The sequence below is a fragment of the Emys orbicularis genome, chromosome 1 (genome assembly GCF_028017835.1).
Source record: "Emys orbicularis isolate rEmyOrb1 chromosome 1, rEmyOrb1.hap1, whole genome shotgun sequence".
Taxonomy (NCBI): Eukaryota; Metazoa; Chordata; order Testudines; family Emydidae; genus Emys; species Emys orbicularis.
In genome coordinates, this window is record NC_088683.1 from 276,827,916 (window position 1) to 276,854,766 (window position 26,851).

The window sequence follows — 26,851 nt, forward strand, 5'->3', positions numbered from 1 at the left end:
AAGACAGGCGGTGGTCCAACTTTTTGGCCCGAGGGCCACATCTGGGTATGGAAATTGTATGGCTGGCCATGAATGCTCACAAAATTAGGGGTTGGGGTGCAGGAGGGGTTGAGGGCTCTGGCTGGGGGTGCGGGTTCTGGGGTCAGGCCAAAAATGAGGAGTTCAGGGTGTGGGAGGGGTCTCTGGTCTGAGGCAGGGCGTTGGGGTGCAGGGGGGTGAGGGCTACAGCTGGGAGTACGAGCTCCAGGGTAGGGCTGGAGATGAGGGGTTGAGGATGCAGGAGGTTGCTCCGAGCTGGGACCAAGGGGGTTGGAGGGCGGGAGGGGGATGAGGGCTGGGGCAGGGGGTTGTGGCACAGGAGGAGGTCGGGGTGCAGGCTTCAGGCGGCGCTTACCTCAGGCAGCTCCCAGAAGCAGTGGCATGTCCCCCCTCCAGCTCCTACACGGAGACGCAGCCAGGCGTCTCAGTGCACTGCCCCAGCCGCAGGTGCCGCCCCACAGCTCCCATTGGCTGTGGTTCCAATGGGAGCTGCAGGGGCGGCACTTGGGCTGGGGGCAGTGTTCAGAGTCCCCTGGCTGCCCCTACATGTAGGAGCCAGAGGGGGGAAATGCCGCTGCTTCCGGGAGCTGTGCGGAGCCACAGCATGCACAGAGCGGGGCAAGACCTGGACTCCGCTCCCTAGCGGGAGCTCAAGGACCAGATTAAAATATCTGAAGGGCCGGATGTGGCCCCCGGACCGTAGTTTGCCCACCCCTGGTCTAAGACAATGCATTAAAACATTCAGGGACTTGAATTTTTTGTATATGGAGATTATGATAATATTTGGCTAAGATTAGTGTATACCGAGGGAAGATGATAGATCAGTCAAAAATATTATTTTGACTAGATTTTCTTTTGTTTGTTTTTTATAGAGAGGGGTCAGATGTCATATTTTATAGACTCAATGGCTTAGACCAGTGCTTAGGGAATAAGAGGTAGATCAGAAAGCACTTAGTTGAATTTTCCATCCATTTGTCTCGGAGAAGGAAGCTTTTATCTCTAAATTGAAGAGGTCCGTGTGTTATTTTAGCTGTTATTTGTTAGTCATAATAGAAATTGCTTTCATTTTTTGTTTTCTTGGAGCAGAGCATTTTTTTTGTTAGTGTTCCTCTTTATAGCCAGTCACTTTTCCTTCTGGCATTTCACAGTATTCTTCCTGTCCAATGCTCAATAAGGGTCAAACACTGCTCCTCTCATTATGGCCACAGAGGGACCTGACAGAAAGAGAGCTATTATGTGGAAAGGTGAGTGGAGCTGATATCCCATACCACAGGGTCAACACTGTTACAGGATTGCTCTCTCTCTCTAAATATATGTACATAGTTATTTAAAAGACAAGCTGCCAGTAGATGGTACTAAAGAATTTTTACTATAGATCCTTGATTTTGAAGGACCAATAGAATTTGTTGTGCACTGCAGCTGGTTTCCTCTGGCTCTTAATAAACACAACTGACATTTTATACAGAGGCAAACTATTTCCCGGCAATTAAGTGGGCTTTTAGGTGTAGGGTGGAGGCAATTAGAAGGAGGAATGGGGCTGGGAGCCACAGATGTGCCATTACACTGATTAAATAGCCACTTTCCTTAGTGGAACTGGCTTTTTGGATTTATGGGGCCTTTGCAGGCCCCTAAGCTACTCTATAGGCTGTGATTCCCCAATATCACTACATCTCCACAAGGCACCATGCCCATGGACTTCCATGATGCATCACAGTGACTCTGTGAGAGGTGAACACAGGTATGAAAGAGAAAACCCAGTCAGAGAGCCTGGCCCATACAGGAAAATGGGGGCATGAGGCATCTGAACTACAACGCCCATGAGGCACAACTGTGGCATTTCCAGATTGTGCCATTTTTTTTCTGTTTTGGACAAAATCTTTTGGCTTTCAATATTTCACCAAAAAGTCAAAAATTGTGTGGAAAAAGAAAGCATTTTCTAAACAGTTCTAATGTATTTGTATGTTTATTTCTGGGTCTAGAGACTGTCTTGAAGGCTATATTACCAAGAAAATGGATAAATTAATATTGTTAATATGATAGTTCCATAATCTATACAATAGTAATGTATCTAAATATTTATAATGAGCTCATCATCACAGATGCTGATCATATAAACTGATCAAATCCAAGTAATGATGAGCTGCACATCTTCTAATCTAATTCTCCTTCTTCTACCGAGACTGACCTTGATGTCTAAGAAACTCAGATTCCAGGTCAACATACCAGAATATACATGGAATATGAAAGGGTGCATGCATTAAAGAATAGTGGTAAAATTATGTGTTTAACAAATTATTAACATGAATTTAGCCCTTTATTCTTTTTGAATATTTTTCATGGACTGACCCAGTTACTGTGAAAGTATGTTACTATGAAAAATGTCAGTCAGTAGATTGATCACAATCTGTTCGCTTCCACTATTTTCTACTTTGCTATTCGCTATTTTAGTTGTTTCATGAGATGGTATTGTTACATTGTCCGGCCTGAACCTTTTAAAGCAGGAAAATAATGAATGTCAAATAATTAATAATAAACAAAGATGAAGGGGAAAAAGTATACATTGTACAACATTTGGGATGAATAACCATTTTCCTAAACATGGTGGATTCATGAACATTTTCATGAATACCCAACAGACATCCAAATACTAGCAAACAATAAATAATATAATCCCATGAAGAACAGTGACTAAACTCATTGATCCTAATCGTTAAAATACTTGTGAATCCCATTTTGTATTTGGTCACTGTTACACTCCCAGACCATTGTGCCATTTTAAAGTGGAGCATTTTATTAAAACGTTTGCCATAATCCAAACACACACACACACATACACACACACAGAGGATATGTCCACACTTTGAGTTGGAGGTGGAAATTCCAGCTTGAGGAGACATATCTGCACTAGCTCCCATTGAGCTAGCTCGCTATAAACAGAGTGCAGCTGCAGCAGTGTGACTCCTAGAATTGCCTAGCTGCCCTGACTACATACCCAGATGATATGGTAGGCATGTCCACGGGTCAGCTAGCCCTTCCCACCACTTAAGCTGCCACAGCTACCCTCTATTTGTAGTGTACTATCTAGATCACAGCTAGTGGGAATAGGTCTCCTTACGTTAGAAATTACACCTCCAGCTTCAAGTATAGATTCAACCATATATACACATGTCCAAACAGCTTGTTGGAATCCAATGCTGGGGAGTTTTCCAGGGGCACCAAACTCTGCATATTCTGTGTACCAGAATGGTGGGCCTCTGACCCCTTCAGCACAGTACCACCCCTTAAAGGGACAGTGAGTTGGAATATTTTGTTGTTGTATTCAGGTATCTGAGGATGGCATGTTCTTCTTCCCATTGTTATTGTAGCTGATGCTCAGGGCAGTACCTAGCCTATCAAAAGTGGGGAAGCTGAGGAAGACAAAAGAACAAAACAAAGAAAGGATGTGACACTGATAAAAATGGGAGATAAGGGAAGTCCAACAGCTGGATTTTTCTATGAATACAGTACAGTGAAATGGTACACAGTTTTATCACAAATAGTTACAGAACTTTAAAAAGAAAAGCAATACAATTGCAATTCTCCTGTATCTTACACTCATTAATTTAATGATATTGCAGAGAAATAAAATTTCTGCACCATATGTTCAGGCAAAACTTGCTAAAAACAATCACTACAACAGAATGAACACACCTACAGTTTGTTTCTCTCTCTTCTTATTGTTACATTAAGTGCATGTATTGACTTTGTGTGATCACTACAGAAAGCTGTGAATTATGTAGGAAATAAAAGTTCCCTGCCTTGTGCAAAGAGAATAGAAACAGATCTAGACACACACTGTTCAGATCAACATGAGGCGCAGCAAGAAAAAACTCAACATAATTAGAACACCACGAAAATATTGTGGGAGAAATTTACTCTCTTCTGTGTGAAAAATCATAGAGGGAGCAACGGGAAAAATCCACACAGTTCCTCTTACAAACATTCCATGAGGAAGGAGCAGTTTGCTGTTCATGAAACCTATATCTCCCACATGATCCACAGATTAAAAAGTGCAGAAGTTGTGCATAGAGCATGGAGCTCAGTGGAGGGACACAACTTATTTTCTCAACTGCCTTCACCACTGTGGAATTCTAGGAAGAGACATGGAAATCTTAGCTATTTAATATCCCAGTATGCTAGCTAGGGAAGGTAAGTGGCAGTACATTTAACTTGCTGGAGTGATGTCAAGGCACATCCCCAACCCTGATCTTTGCTGAGAGGATGCCTAGACACAGATATATGTGAGGATACTGGCTCAGCACCCGTAGCCTATTTGTCTGATGTGAAATCACAGCTCTCTGAAGTTTATAGGCTAAACAGAAGAAGTTAAGGTAAATCAAAATAAGAAGGGTAAGTTCACCAGTTCTGGTGGTTGCCATGAGTGTTGAAGTCATGTGGTGAAGCGACATTACATAAACTTTTGTGATATGACAAGGCATGTGGAAGAGAATGAGGACAAGGGAATAAAGGACAAACAATATAACTGTGTAACAGAACAGCCCTAGAACTCGAAGCTACCCTCCGCTATAATACAATCCACTATGGAAAGCCAGTGGGGTAGAGGGAACTTACAGGGCCATTCTGTTTCCCCTTTATCCTCATTGTGGAAGAGGAATTTGGTGCCAGGTTCTTTTTAATGCTGAAGAAGAGAGAGGACTAGAGGATGCATGTCCTGCCTTTTTCCTTCCATAGAGGGGCAGACAGAATCAGCAAGGGAAGAGACTGACCTTTCAATTGAAGAATAGGGCTGGACTCTGTGACACGGTGTCTAGGCAAAGAGTCCCCTCTTCTTTGCAAACAACTCTCAACTCAGACGTGACAAACTCACTACCCCGAACATATGTCTTACAGGATATATATCCACGAAGAATAACATGTAAGATATCTACAAAAAGCTTACAACTTGTCAAGATTCATAATCATTGTGAGATGGATGTATAGATCATATCTAAGGAATAAAGTATTTGTAATAAAAGTACACTTCATGTGCTTGGAGTAAAAATTAGTCACCAGAGGATAATATGTCTCAGTAGTGGCCCGTTCAGACAGAAGGGAGTTGTCACCCTGCCATGTTTAGCCTGTGATACAATGTAAGGCTCAATTATTTGGTCTTGCTCAATCTCAATACTTTCAATGGAAAAAAATCAGAGAAAACTGCAAACAAACCAAACCTCTTGAAGGTAAAACAAAGGAACATTACCACAAGACAGAGGTTCACCCTGTCTATGAATAGAAATAAAATACACCTCTACCTCGATATAATGCTGTCCTCGGGAGCCAAAAAATCTTACCGCGTTATAGGTGAAACCGTGTTACATTGAACTTGCTTTGATCCACTGGAGTGCGCAGCCCCCCCCCCCCCCCCCGGAGCACTTCTTTATCTCATTATATCCGAATTCGTGTTATATCGGATCGCGTTATATCGAGGTAGCGGTGTACTGTTTTAGTATAACACAGATGAGGGAAAGGAACTCTGAATCCTTTTCTTGAGGAAACAGTTTGAGGAGTGAGGTATTCTCATGAAAAATTGGATCCTGGTTCCTGTGAAGTCAACGAGCTCTGCTACAGGCTGACCTTTTGGGTAAGCAGAACCTACTTTATTCAGTAGGAAAGGTAACTATTAAAAAGTGTAGACCCAGGTTCACAATTGATTACTTTGTTTTCTAATGTAACTATTTCTTTCCACCACTCTCTTTGTTTCTAGTTAAATCTTTTCTCTTTCTTAAATAAACCTACTTTTGCTTTATTATAAGTGCTCACAAGTGCTGTATGGTTTACAGGAGTGGTGGTTTAAAGTAAAACTAGTAAATGGGAACACTATTCCTTCAGGGGCAGAGGATCTGGTATTGCTGTGAGGAGCTAGTGTCATGGGCTGAATACCAAAGGTCAACAATGCAATGGGACTTGGGCATTGGGGTGCACTATTGTTACCTGAAAGGTAAGGACAGGACTGGCATAGCCCAGAGGAGAGTGTTTGAGTGGGTGAAAACTGGTGGTGTTAGGAAGCTGCTACCCAGCCAAGACACCCTCACATGGGAGGTAGGGGATAACAAAGATATTCACAGTCCTGCATACCCAAGCACCATCACTGACTCCCAGCGTGGACAATTCTTCTCCTATGAGATGCCAGTGTTGCTCTATCTATTCTGAGGAAGTCTTAGAATGCCCATACACTTCCTAACCAGGCACCATATCCTCCTGTTGCTCCCACTTCCGATTCTCAGGCCTGCTACTTCCTAATTTTAGCAGCTAGCAAAGAGGCAGGAGGAAGTGGCACTGAGTTTCCCCCAGCCAATGATAATTTATGAAAGGAAGCCACTTCTCTACTTTTAGCAGAAGAGAAGCAGTTGCATTGTCCTGTACTTTAGCCTAATGTGCAAATAAAATTCCTTAGCTCTAACCAAAGTCTTCACATTCTCTATAGCAATAGGATAGTAAATATTTACTTTCAAATGTAGCATATCACTATCCAACACTTGTATCTATGTGGTTGTTTTCGTTGTTGTTGGGTTTTTTTGTAAAAGAGAGAGAGAGAGAGAGAGAGATTGAGTGAATGAGTGAGTGAGTGCGCTCCACAAGTGATAATTGCAGAAGACTTTCCTATGGTAGAGGTTCAGTACATCTTGAAAATTCATTTTCATGGAACAGAATGTAGTCTAGAATTTTAATATCTGAGTTATTCTTTAAATTATGCAAGTGTAAATCTTAAGTTTTTTGCAGTGTTCCCTAGTTTGATTAATGGACTATCCATCCAGAGACATGCAATACTTCTCTTTCGAAAGCTATAAAAAGGGACACAACAAAATCAATATTTAAATTGATACCTTGCTGCCAAAAATTTCAGGTTTTCAAATCCATGTATTCCTACATATATGTATTTTTTAATTTAAAATGAATGACTTTAGAAATAAATAGGAAGTTCCGCTGTCCTCAGAGCAACAGTCATAATCCCTTGTAATTGATGTAGATTTTATGCACCTATTTATTGTGCTTTCATGATATCAACATTGGTAATGTTGTGACTACTCTATGGAATACAAATATTTCCTTGAAGCTATAAAACATGTTCCTGAAGCACTTTCTGCAACACTAATATTATCATGCACTCTGTGTGACCTTTTGAAACCAAGATATTGATGGGATATATGTGTGGCATGAGGAAAATATGTCAGTTCAATGGCAAGATTTAAACAATGTGTTTTTTGGTTTTGGTTTTGTTTTTTACATTTTGCTTTTGTTTATCATGTAAAGCTTAAAGTAAATATTGATCAATGATCATTAATCTAAATAAAAATGAGCTAACCATAAAAGAGGAAGGTAGTAGATAGACAGAAAGGGTAAACTCCTGACTCCATTAAAGTCAAAGGCAAAATTCCCTTTAACTTCTGTAGGGCCTTGATTTTACACAGGGGGCTTGGGAGATAAGAAGCATCAGTGTACACAGAGCATAAGACTTTTAAGCCGGGCCTTAAAAGCCTGTAGGGATGGAGATTCCACCACCTCCCTAGGTAACCCATTCCAGTGCTTCACCACCATCCTAGTGAAATAGTTACTCCTAATATCCAACCTAGACCTCCCCCAAACTGCAACTTGAGACCATTTCCCCTTGTTCTGTCATCTGCCACCACTGAGAACAGCCTAGCTCCATCCTCTTTGGACCCCCTCCCCATTCAGGTAGTTGAAGGCTGCTATCAAATCCCCCCTTATTCTTCTCTTCTGCAGACTAAATAAGCCCAGTTCCCTCAGCCTCTCCTCGTAAGTCATGTGCCCCAGCACCCTGATCATTATTGTTGCCTTCCACTGGACTCTTTCCAATTTGTCCACATCCCTTCTTAAGTGGGGGGCCCAAAACTGGATGCAATATTCCAGATGTGGCCTCACCAGTGCCGAATAGAGGGGAATAATCACATCCCTCGATCTGCTGGCAATGCTCCTACTAATGCAGCCCAATATGCCGTTAGCCTTCTTGGCAACAAGGGCACACCGCTGAGTCATATCCAGCTTCTCATCCACTGTAATCCCCAGGTCCATTTCTGCAGAACTGCTGCTTAGCCAGTCTGTCCCCAGCCTGGGATTCTTCCGTCCTAAGTGCAGGACTCTGCACTTGTCCTTGTTGAACCTCATCAGATTTCTTTTGGCCCAATTCTCCAATTTGTCTAAGTCACTCTGGACCCTATCCCTACCCTCCAGCGTATCTACCTCTTCCCCCCAGCTTACTGTCATCCGCAAACTTGCTGAGGCTGCAATCCATCCCATCATCCAGATCATTAATAAAGATGTTGAACAGAACCGGTCACAAGACCGAACCGTGGGGCACGCCACTTGATACTGGCTGCCAACTAGACATCGAGACATTGATCACTATCCGTTGAGCCCGACAATCTAGCCAGCTTTCTATCCACCTTATAGTCCATTCATCTATCCCATACTTTTTTAACTTGCTGTCAAGAATACTGTGGGAGACCGTATCAAAAGCTTTGCTAAAGTCAAGGTATCACGTCCACTGCTTTCCCCATATCCACAGAGCCAGTTATCTCATTATAGAAGGCAATCAGGTTGGTCAGGCATGACTTGGCCTTGGTGAATCGATGTTGACTGTTCCTGATCACCTTCCTCTTCTCCAAGTGCTTCAAAATGGTTTCCTTAAGGACCTGCTCCATGATTTTTTGGGGGACAGAGGTGAGGCTGTAGTTCCCCGGGTTCTCCTTCTTCCCTTTTTTAAAGATGGGCACTATATTTGCCTTTTTCCAATCATCTGGGGCCTCCACTGATGAGTTTTCAAAGATAATGACCAATGGCTCTGTAATCACACCAGCCAATTCCCTCAGCACCCTCAGATGCATTAGATCTGGACCCATGGACTTGTGCATGTCCAGCTTTTCTAAATAGTCCTTAACCTGTTCGTTCACCACTGAGGGCTGCTCACCTCCTCCCCATACTGTGTTGCCCAGGACAGCAGCGTGGGAGCTGTCCCTGTCTGTAAAGACTGAGGCAAAAAAAGCATTGAGTACTTCAGCTTTTCCCACATCATCTGTCCCTAGATTGCCTCCCCCATTCAGGAAGGGTCCCACACTCTCCCTGACCTTTTTCTTGTTGCTAACATACCTGTAAAAACCCTTCCTGCTACCCTTCACATCCCTTGCTAGCTGCAACTCCAGTTGTATTTTGGCCTTCATGATTACACCCATGCATGCTTGAGCAATATTTTTTATACTCCTCTTTAGTCATCTGACCAAGTTTCCACTTCTTGTAAACTTCCTTCTTGTGTTTAAGCTCACCAAAGATTTCACTGTTAAGCCAATCTGGTCACCTGCCATATTTGCTATTCTTTCTGCACATCAGGATGGTTTGTTCCTGCACCCTCAATAAGGCTTCTTTAAAATACAGCCAGATTTCCTGGACTCCCTTCCCCCTCATATTAGCCACCCAGGGGTTCCTGCCCTTCACTTCCCTGAGGGAGTCAAAGTCTTATTTTCTGAAGTCTCGGGTCCGTATTTACTACTCTCCTTTCTTCCTTTATTGAGGATCCTGAACTCAACTGTCTCATGGTCACTGCTGCCTAGGTTGTCACCCACTTCCACTTCCCCTACCAATTCTTCCCTTTTTATAAGCAGCAGAGCAAGAGGAGAATGGCCCTTGGTTGGTTCCTCCAGTAGTTGCACCAGGACGTTGTCCCCGACGCTCTCCAAAAACTTCCTTGGTTGTCCGTGTACTGCTGTATTGATCTCCCAACAGATGTCAGGGTGATTGAAGTCCCACATTAGAACCAGGGCCTGTGTTCTGGAAATTTCAGTTAATTGTCCGAAGAAAGCCTTGTCTACCTCATCCTCCTGGTCCGGTGGTCTATAGCACACGCCCACAACAACATCACCCTTGTTGCTCTCAGTTCTAAACTTAACCCAAAGTCTCTCAAAAGGCTTTTCTCCAGTTTCATACTGGAGCGCTGAGCAATCATTCCTCTCTCTTACATACAGTGCAACTCCTCCACCTTTCCACCCCTGCCTGTCCTTCCTGAACACTTTATACCCATCCACGACAGTGCTCCAGTCATGTGAGCTACCCCACCCAAGTCTCTGTGCCAGGACTTCCAATTCTTCCTGCTTGTTTCCCTGGCTTCTTGCATTCATGTACATGCACCTAAGATAACTAGCCAATTGCCCTGCTTTCTCACTATGAATCAGGCGGCACCCCCATTGCACCCTCCTCCTTGTGTTTCCCCCTGGTATCCCACTTCCCCACTTGCCTCAGGGCTTAGGTCACCGTACCCTGGCAAACCTAGTTTAAAGCCCTCCTCACTAGGTTAGCAAGCCTGCCTGCAAAGATACTCTTCCCTCTCTTTGTTAGGTGGATCCCATCTCTTCCTAGGAATCCTTCTTCCCGAAACAACATCCCATGATCAAGGAATCCAAAGCCCTCTCGCCGACATCACCTGCGTAACCATGCATTTATTTTCACAATTTGATGGTCCCTACCTGAGCCTTTTCCTTCAATGCCATTCATTTAAATGCCATTTATTTACGTATTTTTGGATTTTTTTCTACATTTTCCAATATGTTGATTTCAATTTAAACACAGAATACAAATTGTACAATGCTCACTTTATATTTGTTTTTGATTACAAATATTTGCTCTGTAAAAAACAAAATAAATAATATTTTTCAATTCACCTAATACAAATACTGTAATACAATCTCTTTATCATGAAAGTTGAACTTACAGATGTAGAATTATGTACAAAAATCCCCTGCATTCAAAAATTAAACAATGTAAAACTTTAGCACCTTCAAGTCCAATCAGTCCTACTTCTTGTTCAGCCAATCGCTCAGACAAACAGGCTTGTTTACATTTGCAAAAAATAATGCTGCCTGCTTCTGGTTGACAATGTCACCTGAAACTGAGAACAGGCATTTGCATGGCACAGTTGTAGCTGGAGTCGCAAGATATTTACATGCCAGATGCGCTAAAGATTCATGTCCCTTGATGCTTCAACCACCAGTCGAGATGACATGCCTCCATACTGCTGATGAGTTCTGCTTGATAATGCACATTCATTTTCATCATCTGAGTCAGATGCCACCAGCAGAAGGTTCATTTTCTTTTTTGGTGGTTTGGGTTCTGTAGTTTCTGCATCAGAGTGTTGCTCTTTTAAGACTTCTGAAAGCATGCTTCACACCTCATCCTTCTCAGATTTTGGAAGGCACTTCAGATTCTTTAATCTTGGGTCGGGTGGTGTAGCTATCTTTAGAAATTTTACATTAGTATCTTCTTTGCATTTTATCAAATTTGCAGAGAAAGTGTTCTTCAAATTAACAACATGTGCTGGGTCATCATCCGAGACTGCTATAACATGAAATATATGGCAGAATGCGGGTAAAACAGAGCAGAAGACATACAATTCTCCCGCAAGGAGTTCAGTCACATATTTAATTAATGCATTATTTTTTTAATGAGCATCATCAGCATGGAAGCATGTCCTCTGGAGTGATGGCCAAAGAATGAAGAGGCATATGAATCTTTAGCGCATCTGGCACATATGTGACGCCAGCTACAACAGTGCCATGCGAACACCTGTTCTCACTTTCAGGTGACGTAATTAAAAAGTGGGCAACATTATCTCCTGTAAATGTAAACAAACTTTTTTCTCTTAGCAATTGTCTGCACAAGAAGTAGGACTGAGTGGACTTGTAGGCTCTAAAGTTTTACATTGTTTTGTTTTTGAGTGCAGTCATGTAACAAAATAAACTATCTTTTTAAGTTACACTTTCATGATAGAGATTGCACCACTTGTATGAAATGAACTGAAAAATACTATTTCTTTTGTTTAACATTTTTACAGTGCAAATATTTTAATTAAAAGTAATATAAAATGTACATTTTGTATTCTGTGTTGCAATTTAAATCGATATATTTGAAAATGTAGAAAAACATCAAAAATTAATAAATCTCAATTGGTATTCTATTGTGTAACAGTGTGATTAATCAATGGTTAATTTTTTTAATCACAATTAATATTTTGAGTTAATCATATGAGTTAACTGTGATTAATCGGCAGCCCTATATATGATGTATAATCACAATGGCTTTTTGACAATATCTTAACTGATCATCCAAATTTTAACTGCAGCATTATGCTTTATAAACAAGAAGTGCTGTATACTAAATCATCTCCCAGAACTAGCTCAGGTCCAGAATTTGCATGCCTGCAGACAGAGCTGGCAGCAAAGGTAGAGCGCTAAGATGTCCTAATTCTAGTTGGGACTCAAGTGATGCACAGGCTTTGTGCTGCACCAGGATTAATTTAATCTTTTGAGTACATCTACATAGCAGCTGGGAGGTAGATATATTCTAGCTAGCACCTAAAATTAGCAGTGTGGCCACATTAACTGCCCCAATACAATCCCACCCAACACCCTGGGGACCATTTGTGACACACAGCTAGTAGCAGAAACATTTCTGTTGACAATGCTTAATTTTCACTCCCCCCCCCACCTCTCCGTCCCCATGAGTGATTTTATGTTCAATGTACATTTTAATGTAGTCACTCACTAACATTTGGAGGCAGAAATTACTTTTTGAGAGCTTAGAGAGACAAGATGGGTGGGACTATATCTTTTATTGTATCTGCTTTTGTTGGTGACAAAGATGAGTAATCTATGCTGCCTCTAGACCCACACCACACACCAGCTGCAGACCCTTGAAAATGTTTTCTCTTTCTGAGGAACACATCGTGGATTTCCTTGTATGTTAATGTTAACTGCTGTCCTGAAGTGGGATCCACATTTTTGAGCACTTTCCTGAATTAGGACCTTAGAGAGATAACAAGTAATGGGTTGTCAATAGGATTTGCACCTAAGACCTTCAGCACCAAAGAACAAACATTTGCTTCTTGAACTAAAGCAGTAAGTAGCTTCATTAACTGGCAGCAGGGGGTGCAACGCACACTTTACAAGCACAACACACTCTTAAGCGTACAATGACTGGACAAATTACCTTTGTGTCCAAAGAGACTCTTTAGAACAAAATATAACAATATGTTGAGCATAGTTCTAAAACACCAATATAAATAACACCAGATCAATACGCTTCAGTATTGAGAATATGACCTCATTCCATCAGGGCCATGTAGCAGCTGCACAAGTCCAGAAAAAGCTTTTACTCAGCTCAGTGTGTGTTTGAATAAATGGAAGGTCAGCCGGGATCTGTTGCCTATCAGTCTGCATTTTCTGTTAGAATATTGCTATTTCTTAAACTTAGTTGCTGGTTAATGGATTTTTCAACTTTTAGAATGCAACCTCCACAAAACAAATTAAGTCACTAAGTACATTTTGTTTCTTCTGATGTTATCAACTGAAATAAGAGGTTGTAATTTTTTTTTGTCTTTCTTGTTTTTCTAAAGCATTTTTATGTTGCCTAAACAGATGAAAACCATTTTATATACAGGATCAGTTCAATGATATACGAGGCACTCTGCAAACATGCTATATGATGTTGTGAGTGCGGAAATACCATATTTTTACCTGATATGGGTAAAATCTTACAGTTTGCAGGTCTCCTGACAGGAAAAGTTTCCTAAAGTTAAGATCACATCTACAAACCCCATACAGAACATAGACCAAGATAGGAGCAGAGTCTCTCCTGTTTACATGCAAGCAGCTTGATCACACTCCCACGCAGCTGCCAGATCTGCTAGTCATGGAGGCAGGGACTTACAGCTGCAACGTGCTATAAATGGGAGAGCATAGAGGATGAAAGGGAGGCAGGGAGACTAAAAATAGCAAAGGGGTGACAGCCCTGCACATCTAAGGAGACTGCAAGCCCTAAAATTGAATTGTTGATAGAGTTAACTGGAGATGAGTGTGAAGGAACGGACCTGATTGAGAAAAAGCTAAGGAGGATCAGTCAGGAGAAACTGAGAACCATAGAAAGACCACACTGAGGGGTGGTGACACTTACTGAACATTTAATTTTGTGTAACAGCAAACTGAATGGTGGTAGCTGATTTTATTCTTACTGTCTAAATAAAAGTTACAGCAAATTAATCCCAGTTTCTACCATGCATGAGTAGTACCCTACTCTGCAAAAAACTCCATTAGTGTTAGTTATATTGAAGTCCATCTCAATACATGTGTCATACTGCACTAGTTTCTGTGATTAAGGGTGGCAGACTCTGGCTTCAGTGTTTAATTAGAACAAAAATATAAGGCCGTATTATTGAGCCAACAGTGGAACTCCCCACTGAGATGAATGAGGAGTTCAACTTAAAAATTGGTTGCATACTATATTTTCAAGTTCATGCCTGTAATGAAATACTGGACTTGAGAACTTTAAATGTAATAGAATAATAGAAACTAAGATAGTAGTTCCTGCAACTGCAGTGCTCCATGGATGGGCATCGCTATTGACTTCCATGAATGGGACACTACTGAATCATTGCTATCACTCCATAATTTGAAATTGGACAATGTCTGGCTGAGAGGTTTTGATTACATGTTGGCTGGGTCAGGAAAATGAAAAGAAAAAACAAATTTCCAAATTCAAAGGACAATGTTCAATTTTATGACAGTTGATGTGGTGATGGGGAATGTTACGAAGAGAAATGATTAAGCCTTTGAACCTATTGTGTCATAGAGGCCAATTGGTGCCACCAAGAAAAAGGGTTCTTCACAAACAGATTCTGTTTCACACCTGACAAATTCTCTACACTTAACATAACACCTTCATGGTGTTTATCAATGAAGGGCAGCTAGTGATGTCTCTTCTGAAAGCTTGTAACTTATCAATAGTCATGATCACTGCCAGATGAGCGTATTGATAATATTTAAGGAATAATGTAACTATTTTGAAAATTATGCACTTATGGACTTGAAGTAAAAGTCATTCACCTGGGAATCATATGTCCAGGGCCGGCTCTGGCTTTTTTGCCGCCCCAGGCAAAAAAGCCTCCGGCCGCCCCCCCCCCCCACGGGGGGGGGAGGGGGGAGGGCGGCCAGAGCCCCGGGGGGAGGGCGGCGAGCCCCGGCCGTGGCCCTGCTCTCCCCGGTGGCGGGAGCTGGAGCGCCGCGCCGCCCCCCTCCAGGTGCCGCCCCAAGCACAAGCTTGGTGGGCTGGTGCCTGGAGCCGGCCCTGCATATGTCTCAGTGGTGACTCATTCAAGTGGGAGGAAGTTTTCACCCCTCTGTCTGGCTAGTTGATTTGTAAGGTATTGTTCAGTTGCCTACTCTTGCCCCATCCCAGAGCAGTCAGTGGAAAACCATCAAAGACAACTGAAAACACTTGGAGGTAAAAATAATTGTTACAAGACAGGAAATTGCCCTGTCTGTGAGTAAAGACAAGACTCATTTTAGTATACAATAGGGCAGAGAAAGACCCTGTGCATCCATACATTAAGGACATAACTTCTTAAGCATGGTATGCAGCTGTTGTGTTTTTCTTGGGAGGTCAGCCAACTTGGTAACAGATTGAACTTTACAGAAAGTTGGATTTACTTTATTAGATAGGAAAGGTAACTATTGATAAATGTACTTTGGGTTTTGTGGTTTTGTTTTATATGTAACCATTTGTTTCCAAAACTCTCTCTTGTTTCTGTGGAACCTCTATCATATCTTAAATAAAACAAATCTTCTTTCATTGTATTGCAAGCATTCACAAGTGCTCTGTGATTTATTAGAGTGGTGATTTAGAGTAAAACTGGTAAACTGGGGTACACTGTTCCTTTGGGAGCAGAGTTTCTGAGATTTTTGTGAGCAGCCAGTGTCTGAATATCACAGTGGAATGTTTCATGGAGACTACGGGACTGGGGTACACCTCTTGTTAACCTGCAAGGAAAAGAAAGGGCTGGCATAGACCAGAGGAGAGTACTTGAGTGGCTAAGAGGCTGGTGGTGTAAGGGAGCTGCCACCAGCCAGACACAGACAAGACTCCTTGTCCCTGGAGGTGGAGGTAACAAAATGACTTATAACCTTGGGTACCCTGAGAGCAGTCAAACCTCCTGTATATGTATTTAGTTAGAAAATACATTTAATAGCAACATTGAACTGGGTGGAAGCACAGACCTGCAATACTACAGGGGTAACATTGAGAGGCATTCTCCTCCGTTGCAATGGAAGATTCTCACCTCTCCCACTCCCCTTTTCCAGTGAGTTGCTTTTCTATGGGAAGCACTTTGTAGCAGCCTCTGAATACTCACTTAAACCCATGCAGAATTTTGGTCACATGAGTAGTTCCATTGAAGCCTATGTAACACCAACCTATTAGAATTCTTAGAGGCTGTCAACCAGCAATTGGACTTTCAGAAAGTCTTTGACAAGGACCCTCACCAAAGGGTGAAGCAAATTAAGTACTCATGGCATAAAAGGGAAGGTCCTCTCATGGTTCAATAACCAGTTAAAATATATGAAACAAAGGATAGGAACAAATGGTCAGTTTTCAGAATGGAGATAGGTAAATAGTGAGGTCCCACAAGGATCTGCACTGGCACCAGTGCTGTTCATCATATTCATAAACGGTCTAGGAAAAGGGGTGAACAGTGAGGTGGGAAAGTTTGCAGATGATACAAAATTACTCAAGATAGTGAAGTCCAAAGCATACTGAGAAGAGTTACAAAGGGATCACACAAAAGGGTGACTGGGCAACAGAATGGCAGATGAAATTCAGTGCTGATAAATGCAAAGTAATGCACATTGAAAAACATAATCCCAACTATACATAGAAAATGATGTGGTCTAAATTAGCTGTTACCAATCTAAAAAGAGATCTTGGAATCATTGTGAGTAGTTCACTGAAATCATCTCTTCAGTGTGCAGCGGCAAGCCCCAAAACTAACAGAATGTTAGGAACCAATAGGAAAGAGAGAGAAAATAAGAAAGAAAATATCATCATGCCTCTATCTAAATCCATGGGACACCAACACCTTGCATACTGTGTGCAGTTCTGGTCACTGTATATCAAAAAAGATATATTAGAAGTGGAAAAAGTACAAAGAGTAACACAAATTATTAGAGGTATAGAACAGCTTCCACATGAGGAGAGATTAAAAGGACTTTGACTCTTCATCTTAGAAAAAAGATGATTAAGGGTGATATGATAAAGATCTTTAAAATCATGAATGGTGGGGAGTAAGTGAATAAAGAAGTGTTATTTACCCCTTTATGTAACACATGGACTAGGCATCACCCAATGAAATTAATAGGAAATTGTTACAAAAGAAACATATGGAAATACTTCTTCACACAACAAACAGTCCATCTGTGGAACTCGTTGGTATGGGATGTTGTGAAGGCCAAAAATATAACTGGGTTCAAAAAAGAATTAGAAGTGCATTGAGGATCGTTCCATCAATGGCTCCTCGCATGACGGTCAGGGAGACAACTCCACACTTTGAGTGTCCCTAAACTTCTGATTGCCAACAGCTGGGACTGGAGGAGAGGGGATATATCCCTCCATAATTGCTCTGTACTATTGATTCCCTCTGAAGCATCTGGCACCGGCAACTGTTGGAAAACAGGCTACTGGGCTATATTAACCCTTGGTCTGACCCAGTATGGCTAGTCATGTTCTTATGTTCCTAACTGTTTATGGAGTAAAGTTACAGACAAGCTTAATTGTTTGCATGATCACAGCCTTAATTTTGTTTAGCTGATTCATTTTTTTCAATTCAGCATGTGCACTTGTGTGTTTTCTTTTGCCATCATACAGTAAATATTTGGGGAAATAATTCTGAAATAGTTGTATGGTGTACACTAAGCACTAATATCTTCATAACCATTATTTTAAAGAATTCCCTTAATACTCTTCTACTTTGAGAAGTATTGTATTTGGACAGAGCTACTGCAGTATGAGGTCATAATGTGCTTCTATAATACACAGCTTGAGAGTTTACAGCAGATCAAGTTTATGTTGATTAAAATGGGCCATAAAATAATGAGATCATTGAATAAAGTAACAGTCATGGCTACTATATGTTCATGTTCAACATATTAAATGCTATTGACTCAGTGTTTCTTTTAAATTATATCAAAGAACTGCTATGATACAGGTTTCAGAGTGGTAGCCGTGTTAGTCTGTATCAGCAAAAACAACGAGAAGTCCTTGTGGCACCTTAGAAACTAACAAATTTATTTGGGCATAAGCTTTCGTGGGCTAGAACCCACTTCATTAGATGCATGCAGGGAAAAATACAGGAGCAGGTATAAATACATAAAAGGATGGTCCCCCAACTAAAACCTCTCCAGCGCATCATCAAGGATCTACAACCTAGCCTGAAGGACGATCTCTCACTCTCACAGACCTTGGGAGACAGGCCAGTCCTCACCTACAGACAGCCCCCCAACCTGAAGCAAATACTCACCAGCAACTACACACCACACAACAAAAACATGAACCCAGGAACCAAACTCTGCTACAAACTCCGGTGCCAACTCTGTCCACATATCTATTCAAGGGACACCATCATAGGACCTAACCACATCACCCACACCATCCGGGGCTCATTCACCTGCACATCTACCAATGTGATATATGCCATCATGTGCCAGCAATGCCCCTCTGCCATGTACATTGACCAAACCGGACAGTCTCTACCCAAAAGAATAAATGGACACAAATCTGACATCAGGAATCATAACATTCAAAAAGCAGTAGGAGAACTCTTCAATCTCTCTGGTCACTCAATAACGGACCTAAAAGTGATAATTCTTCAACAAAAAAACTTCAAAAACAGACTCCAACGTGAAGCTGCAGAACTGGAATTAATTTGCAAACTGGATACCATCAGATTAGGCCTGAATAAAGACTACGAGTGGTTGGGTCATTACAAAACCTAAATTTAATTTTCCCATACTAATTTCTCCCTACTGTTACTCATGCCTTCTTGTTAACTGTCTGTAATGGGCCACTCTCTTACCACATCAAAAGTTATTTTTCCTCACTTGGTATCCTGCTGTTAATTGATTTATCTCGTTAGACTGACCTCACACTTGGTAAAGCAATCCCCATCCTTTCATGTAGTTATACCTGATCTTGTATTTTTCATTTCATGCATCTGATGAAGTGGGTTCTAGCCCATGAAAGCTTATGCGCAAATTAATTTGTTCGTCTCTAAGGTGCCACAAGGACTCCTCGTTGTTTTTGCTATGATACAGAAATATTAAAACTATAAAGGAAAGTAAAAATCCTCATGTTGCTAAGTGTTTTATGATAGTTTAATAAATAAGGTGGGACTATATTCTTAAAAATGTAGTCCCTGCACAAAGCCATTTTTTGTGTCAATCATATGAAAAGCTAGCTCATATAAATTAAAACCCAGTTAGTGTTCATCAATGTGGAATTTCTTGCTAAAGACTCAGCTTCAAGGTACTCAGCTTCAAGGTCATTAGACAAAGGTTTCTAACCATCAGAGGAGTAAAGTTCTGGAACAGTCTTCCAAGAGGAGTAGTGAGGTCAAAAAACCTAACTTGTTTTAAGACTGAGCTTGATAATTTATGGAGGGATGGTATGATGAGATTTAAGCTCTCATTGGATAAGAGGGAAGGTCCTCTCATGGGTTGGTAACAAATTAAAAGGTAGGAAACATAGGGTAGGAATAAATGGCCAGTTTTCATAATGGAGAGAGGTAAATAGTCGTGTCCTTCGGCGTCTGTATTGGGATCAGTCCTATTCAACATATTCATAAATGATCTGGAAAATGGAGTAAACAGTGAGGTGGCAAAATTTTCAGATGATACAAAATTACTCAAGACAGTTAAGTCCCAAATAGACTGCGAAGAGCTACAAAAGAATCTCACTAAACTGGGAGATTGGGCAACAAAATGGCAGATGAAATTCAATGTTGACAAATGCAAAGTAATGCACATTGGAAAACATAATCCCAACTACACATATAAAATGATGGGGTCTAAATTATCTGTTACCAATCAAGAAAGAGCTCTTGGAATCATTGTTGATAGTTCTCTGAAAACATCCACTCAATGTACAGCAGCAGTCACAAAAGCAAACGGAATGTTGGGAATCATTAAGAAAGGGATAGATAATAAGACAGAAAATATCATATTGCCTTTATATAAATCCATGGCACACCCACATCTTGAATATTGCATGCAGATGTGATTGCCCCATCTCAAAAAAGATATATTGGAACTGGAAAAGATATATTGGAATTCAGAAAAAAGGTAACAAAAATGATCCGGGGTATGGAATGGCTTCCATATTAAGAGCAATTAATAAGACTGGAGATTTTCAGCTTGGAAAAGAGATGACTAAGGGGGGATATGATAGAGGTCTATAAAATCATGACGGGTGTGGAGAAAGTAAATAAGGAAGTGTTATTTACTCCTTCTCATAACACAAGAACTAGGGGTCACCAAATAAATTAATAGGCAGCAGGTTTAAAACAAACGAAAGGAAGTATTTCTTCAAAAAACGCACAGTCAACCTGTGGAACTCCTTGCCAGAGGATGTTGTGAAGGCCAAGACTATAACATTCGCTCTAGGGCACCTGATATTGGCCACTGTTGGAAGACAGGATACTGGGCTAGATGGGCCTTTGGTCTAATCCTGTATAGCCTTTCTTATATTCTTATGTTTTTATATGGCCCATCCATGACTGCCATTAGCAAATATCTTCAACAGTTGGAGATGGGACACTAGAGAGAGAGGGGTATGAGTTACTACAGAGAATTCTTTTCCAGGTGTCTGGCTGGTGGGTCTTGCACATGTGTTAAGGGTCTCTATCAGGGCAAGGAAGGCATTTTCCCCTAGGTCAGATTGGCAAAGTCTCCGAGGGTTTTTTGCCTTCCTCTGTAGCATAGTGCACAGGTCACTTGCTGGTTTGAATCAGAGAAAATTGTGGATTCTCTGTAACTTGAAGTCTTTAAATCAAGATTTGATGACTTCAGTAACTCAGCCAGAGGTTATGGGCCTACTGTAGGAATGAATGGGTGAGGTTCAGTAGTCTGTGCAGGAGGTCAGACTACATTATTATGATGGTCCCTTCTGGCCTTAAAGTCTATGAGGCATAGGCGCTGGAACTTCAATGTATGGTGGGGGGAAAAGGACAAGATGTACAGATCAGTAAAGAAAACCAGATTGCTCAATGACAAGTTTATTTTATTTTCGGAAGGCCTAATGCTAGAGCAGTTCAGCACACAGATCTAACTCTCTTTGATTTCAGGGAGAGTTTTTCATGCAGAGTAGCTGAGCCCTTAGTGCAGGGGTCGGCAACCTCTGGCACGCGGCTCGCCAGGGTAAGCACCATGGCGGGCTGGGCCAGTTTGTTTACCTGCTGAGTCGGCAGGTTCGGCCGATTGTGGCTCCCACTGGCCGCGGTTCACCGCTCCAGGCCAATGGGGGCTGCGGGAAGTGGCGCAGGCCGAGGGATGTGCTGGCCGCGACTTCCTGCTGCCCCCATTGGACTGGAGCGGTGAACCGTAGCCAGTGGGATCCGCGATTGGCCGAACCTGCGGACGCGGCAGGTAAACAAACTGGCCCGGCCCGCCAGGATGCTTACCCTGTCGAGCCGTGTGCCAGAGGTTGCCAACCCTTACCTTAATGCTTGCATCACTCCCATTAATGTCAGTAGGAATCACATGCATATAGGGTGAGGAAAATAACCCCTTAAGTGTCTCAAATTTGATATAGAGAGATTTCAAGAAATGTAGTACACTGTGTTATCTTTTCCACCTTTAATACACATTACTTATTTGTGTATTGCTGGCAGTTGGGCTTGGACATCAAGTGGAAAGAGGACTTCATAGAATGTGGAGCCACAGAAATTATTCAAACCAGCTAGATAAGTACTACAGAGAAAATGAAGCACAATTCAGGATAAAAAACAGACAGTGAATTATTTAGTTTTTAATATAGTTAAAAGTAATGTTTGAAAAATGGAGAAAGAAGAAAAGTAAGTCGATAGCCTTACAATCTTCTCTCACTGGACTCTCAAAATTAATTATTTTTAAATATCTGCAAAGTCAAATCCCATTAAACAAATTTCATCACCAGTTATATGGGCCCCAAATATACTCACTCTTAGACAAGTCTCCCATTCCCAAATATAAAGCCCTTTCCCCTCCTTCTGTTGAGAGGCACAGAGGACAGCAAAGAGAATGCAAAGCTTGGAAGCCACACAATGAGGAGGCTTGCTCTCCCACCTTGTTGGAAGTCCATGTGTTTCCCACACACAAGAGAAAGTTAATCACATCCCTCTTGATGGAACTGAGAGAGAGGGATGAACAAGGCTCTAACATTTGTAGATATCAGAGCTTCATATATTGGAAGTGCTTGCTTCTTTCACCTGTGTATGACATCAGAAATCACCACGTCAATTATTTGTTAAAATTCAGATGTGGAACTAGATTCTGTGGCTAACACCTTTCTTCATGAGTGGCCCCTTTGAAATCAGTGGACTAGATTGTGGCTTTGTCACATGTCCTGTTTAAGAAGTGTCACATAAGTACTAAGCATACACAGAGAAGAAACTGTAAAAAGCAACAAAGTGTCCTGTGGCACCTTATAGACTAACAGATGTATTGGAGCATAAGCTTTCATGGGTGAACGTGTACATGCGTCTGATGAAGTGGGTATTCATCCACGAAAGCTTATGCTCCAATACATCTGTCTATAAGGTGCCATAGGATTCTTTGTTGTTTTTTAAAGATCCAGACTAACACGGCTACCCCTCTGAGAGAAGAAACTGTGCTTCTAAAGAACAACTGCCTTCCTGCTTACTTCTTTTTTCAGATGGGGTTATAATAGAATCATAGAATCGTAGGACAGGAAGGGACTTTGAGAGGTCATCTAGTCCAGCTCCTGCACTCATGGCAGGACTAATAATTCTCTAGATCATCCCTGACAGGTTTGTCTAACCTGATCTTTAAAATCTCCAATTATGGCTATTCCACAACCTCCCTGGGCAATTTATTCCAGTACTTAATCACCCTGACAGTTAGGATGTTTTCCCTAATGTCCAACATCAATTTCCCTTGCTGCAATTTAAGCCCTTTGCTTCTTCTCCTGTTCTCAGAGATTAAGGAGAACTCTTTTTCTTCTTTCTCCCGTAAAAACCTTTTATGTATTTGAAACCTGTAATCATGTCCTCTCTCAGTCTTCTCTTCTCTAGACAAAACAAATCCAATCCAATTTTTTTCAGTCTTCCCTCATAGATCATGTTTTCTACACCTTTTATCATTTTCTTTGCTCTTCTCTGGACTTTCTCCAATTCGTCCACATCTTTCCTGAAATGTGGCACCCAGACCTGGACATAATACTCCAGCTGAAGTCTAATCAGCATGGAATAGAGCTCAAGAATTACTTCTTGTATCTTGCTTACAACACTCCTGCTAATACATCATAGTGTTACACTGTTGACTCATATTTAGCTTGTGATCCAGTATGACCGCCAGATCTCTTTCCGCAGTACTCCTTCCCAGGCAGTCATTTCCCATTTTGTATGTGTGCATCTTTCTGTTCCTTCCTAGGTGGAGTACTTTTCATTTGTTCTTATTGAATTTCATCTTATTTACTTCAGACCATTTCTCCAGTTTGTTCACATCATTGTAATTTTAATCCTATCCTCCAAAGCACTTGCCATCCCTCCCAGCATGTTATTGTCTGCAAACTTTATAAGTGTCCTCTCTATGCCATTATCTAAATCACTGATGAAGATTTTGAACAGAACTGGACCCAGAACTGATCCCTGAGGGACCCCACTCGATATGCCCTTCCAGCTTGACTGTGAACCACTGACAACTACACTCTGGGAATTGTTTTCCAATCATTTATGCACCCACCTTATAGTAGCTTCATCTACTTTGTATTTCCCTAGTTTGTTCATGAGAAGGTCATGAAAGAGAGTATCAGAAGCCTTACTAAAGTCAAGATATACTACATCTACTGCTTCCCCCCTATCCATATGGCTTGTTACCCTGGCAAAGAAAGCTATTAGGTTGGTTTTACATGATTAGATCTTGATAAATCCATGATGACTATTGCTTATCACTTTATTATCTTTTACATGTTTGTCAATTGATTGCTTAATTATTTGCTCTATTATCTTTCTGGGTACTGAAGTTAAGCTGGCTGCTCTGTAATTCCCTGAGTCATCTTTATTTCCCTTTTTATAGACAGGCACTATATTTGCGCATTTTGTGTCCTGTGGAATCTCTCCCATCTTCCATGACTTTTCAAAGGTAATCGCTAGTTGCTCAGATATCTCCTCAGTCAACTCCTTACATATTCTAAGATATATTTCATCAGGTCCTGGTGACTTGAAGACATCTAACTTGCCTAAATAACACTGCTCTACAGCCAAAATGCTTCTGAAATAAATGTAGTCAAACTTTACTAATTCTGGGTCACTGAGAATGAAAATGATGCTTAAAATTGTTGATTGGCTCTAGTTTTCAAGATATGCTATTGGGTCAGTATATATGACCCTTGACTTGTGAATGGCAGAGGATAAGTGAGTTATAAAGGGAAGGGATCTCAATTTAAACCAGAAATGACTAAAATACATCTTTGACTGGATCTATGAATAAATCTATGACTGGGTTTGGACAGTACTTGCTTTTTAGGCAAGACAATGAATGATGCAATCTGAAGCTGGTATTGCATCATACATGATATGAATTGCATCATGTTATTCCTAGAAGTCATGGATGATGCAATCATAACAAAGCTTACATCACTCTGCTGAACAAATTGCCCTATATCAGCTCTAGAAATCATACAGTGCCGTGCTCTCTTATTTGTCAGTGTTTGATTTTGCAAAGGGACACATTTCTGTTTAGCCAAAGTGAGCAGAGATTCCTCGTACTTGTGTGAACAGTGCAGATAACTTCTGCTATGTTTGTGGTGAAGTGACTTTTGCATCACAAAAGCGCAGTATAACCACTATGGTTAAGAAAGCCTATCACCTTTATTTTCGCTGCAAAATTGGAGATCAGGACAAGAGGTGGGCCCCACACATATGCTGCAACACTTGTGCAACAAATCTTCGCCAGTGGTTGAACAGGAAAAGGAAATCTATGCCTTTTGCAGTGCCAATGATTTGGAGAGAGCCAACAGATCATACCAGCAATTGTTACTTCTGCATGGTGCCTCCAGTTGGGAAAGGTGTGTCAAAGAAGAAAAAGTGGACTGTGCATTAGCCAAATATTCCATCAGCTATACGCCCAGCACCCCACGGAGAAGGACTGCCAGTTCCTGATGCACCAGAATCATTCTCACTTGAGTCAGATGAGGAAAAGAAAGAGGATGAAACTTCTGGTCCTGAACCTCAATGTCACAGGACCCACATTTTCTCCCATCCTCCTCCTCTGAACCACACCTCATAACACAAGGTGAACTGAATGACCTTGTCAGGGATTTGGAACTACCCAAGAGTAAGGCAGAGCTGTTGGGCTCCAGACTACAGCAGTGGAATCTCCTGGCAGGTGATGTTAGGGTTTCCATGTTCCGTGACCGTCAAAAGGATCTTGTCCCATTCTTCTTCATGGAAGGTGATCTTGTAGCCTGCAACAACATCCATGGTGTGATGGCAGCCCTCAACATCGTTCACGATCCAGATGAGTGGAGACTGTTCATTGATTCATTGAAGACGAGTCTTAAAGCTGTTTTACTGCATAATGGCAATGTTTTGCCATCAATTCCAGTTGGTCATGCAGTCCATATGAAGGAAACCTATGACAACATGAAACAACTTTTGAGGTGCATAAACTATGACCAACATCAGTGGCAGCTTTGTGGCGATTTGAAGGTTGTTGCTCTCTTGCTTGGTCTGCAGACTGGATACACAAAGTACTGCTGTTTTCTCTGCGAATGGGATAGTCGTGCAAGAGATTCCCACTACATCAAGGAAGATTGGCCACTCCAACAGTCATTGGAGCCTGGGAGGAAAAGTGTTCAGCATCCACCACTTGTTGAATCAAGGAAGATTGTGTTACCACCCTTACACATCAAGCTGGGTCTGATGAAGAACTTTGTCAAGGCCATTGACAAAACACAAGCAGCTTTCAAGTACCTCCGTGGAAAATTTCCAAGGTTAAGTGAAGCTAAGAGAAAGGAAGGTGTCTTTGTTGGTCCTCAGATTCGTGAACTTCTTCGAGATGATGCATTTGACCATGCACTGCGTGGCAAGGAAAAGACGGCATGGAAAGCCTTCCAGTTAGTGGCAATAAATTTTCTCGGAAACAACAAGGTAGACAACTACAGGTTGTTGGTGGAAAACCTCCTCAAGGCATTCAAAAGCCTTGGTTGCAACATGTCACTAAAGATACATTTTTTGCACTCTCATCTAGATTTTTTTCCACCGAACTGCGGAGCAGTGAGCGACGAGCACGGCGAGCAATTTCACCAGAACATTGCAACAATGGAGAAACGCTATCAGGGCAAATGGAGCCCATCAATGCTTGCAGAGACTATTGCTGGACAGTGACAAGAAATGCTCCATTTAATGAATACAAGAGACAAGCCAAGAAGCGCCGAGTAGACACTGAATAGGACTAAACTATGTACATAATAGTTTTTTGCCTTTTGTTTCATAATAAATTTTATTTCTATAACCCTTTTGCTGATTTTTAAAGTGTTACATAAACAGGACAGGTGAAATATTATCATGTAAAGCAACCATAAACACATGAAAAGACCTAGGTTTACAATTTATGATTAAAACTCTACTATCTACACAATATACATAGACATAAAATGTAAAAACTTAAATATCTTAGCAACAGTAGCCAATCAGTTGTTTTAATTGTCATATTTGAATTCAGCACATCAA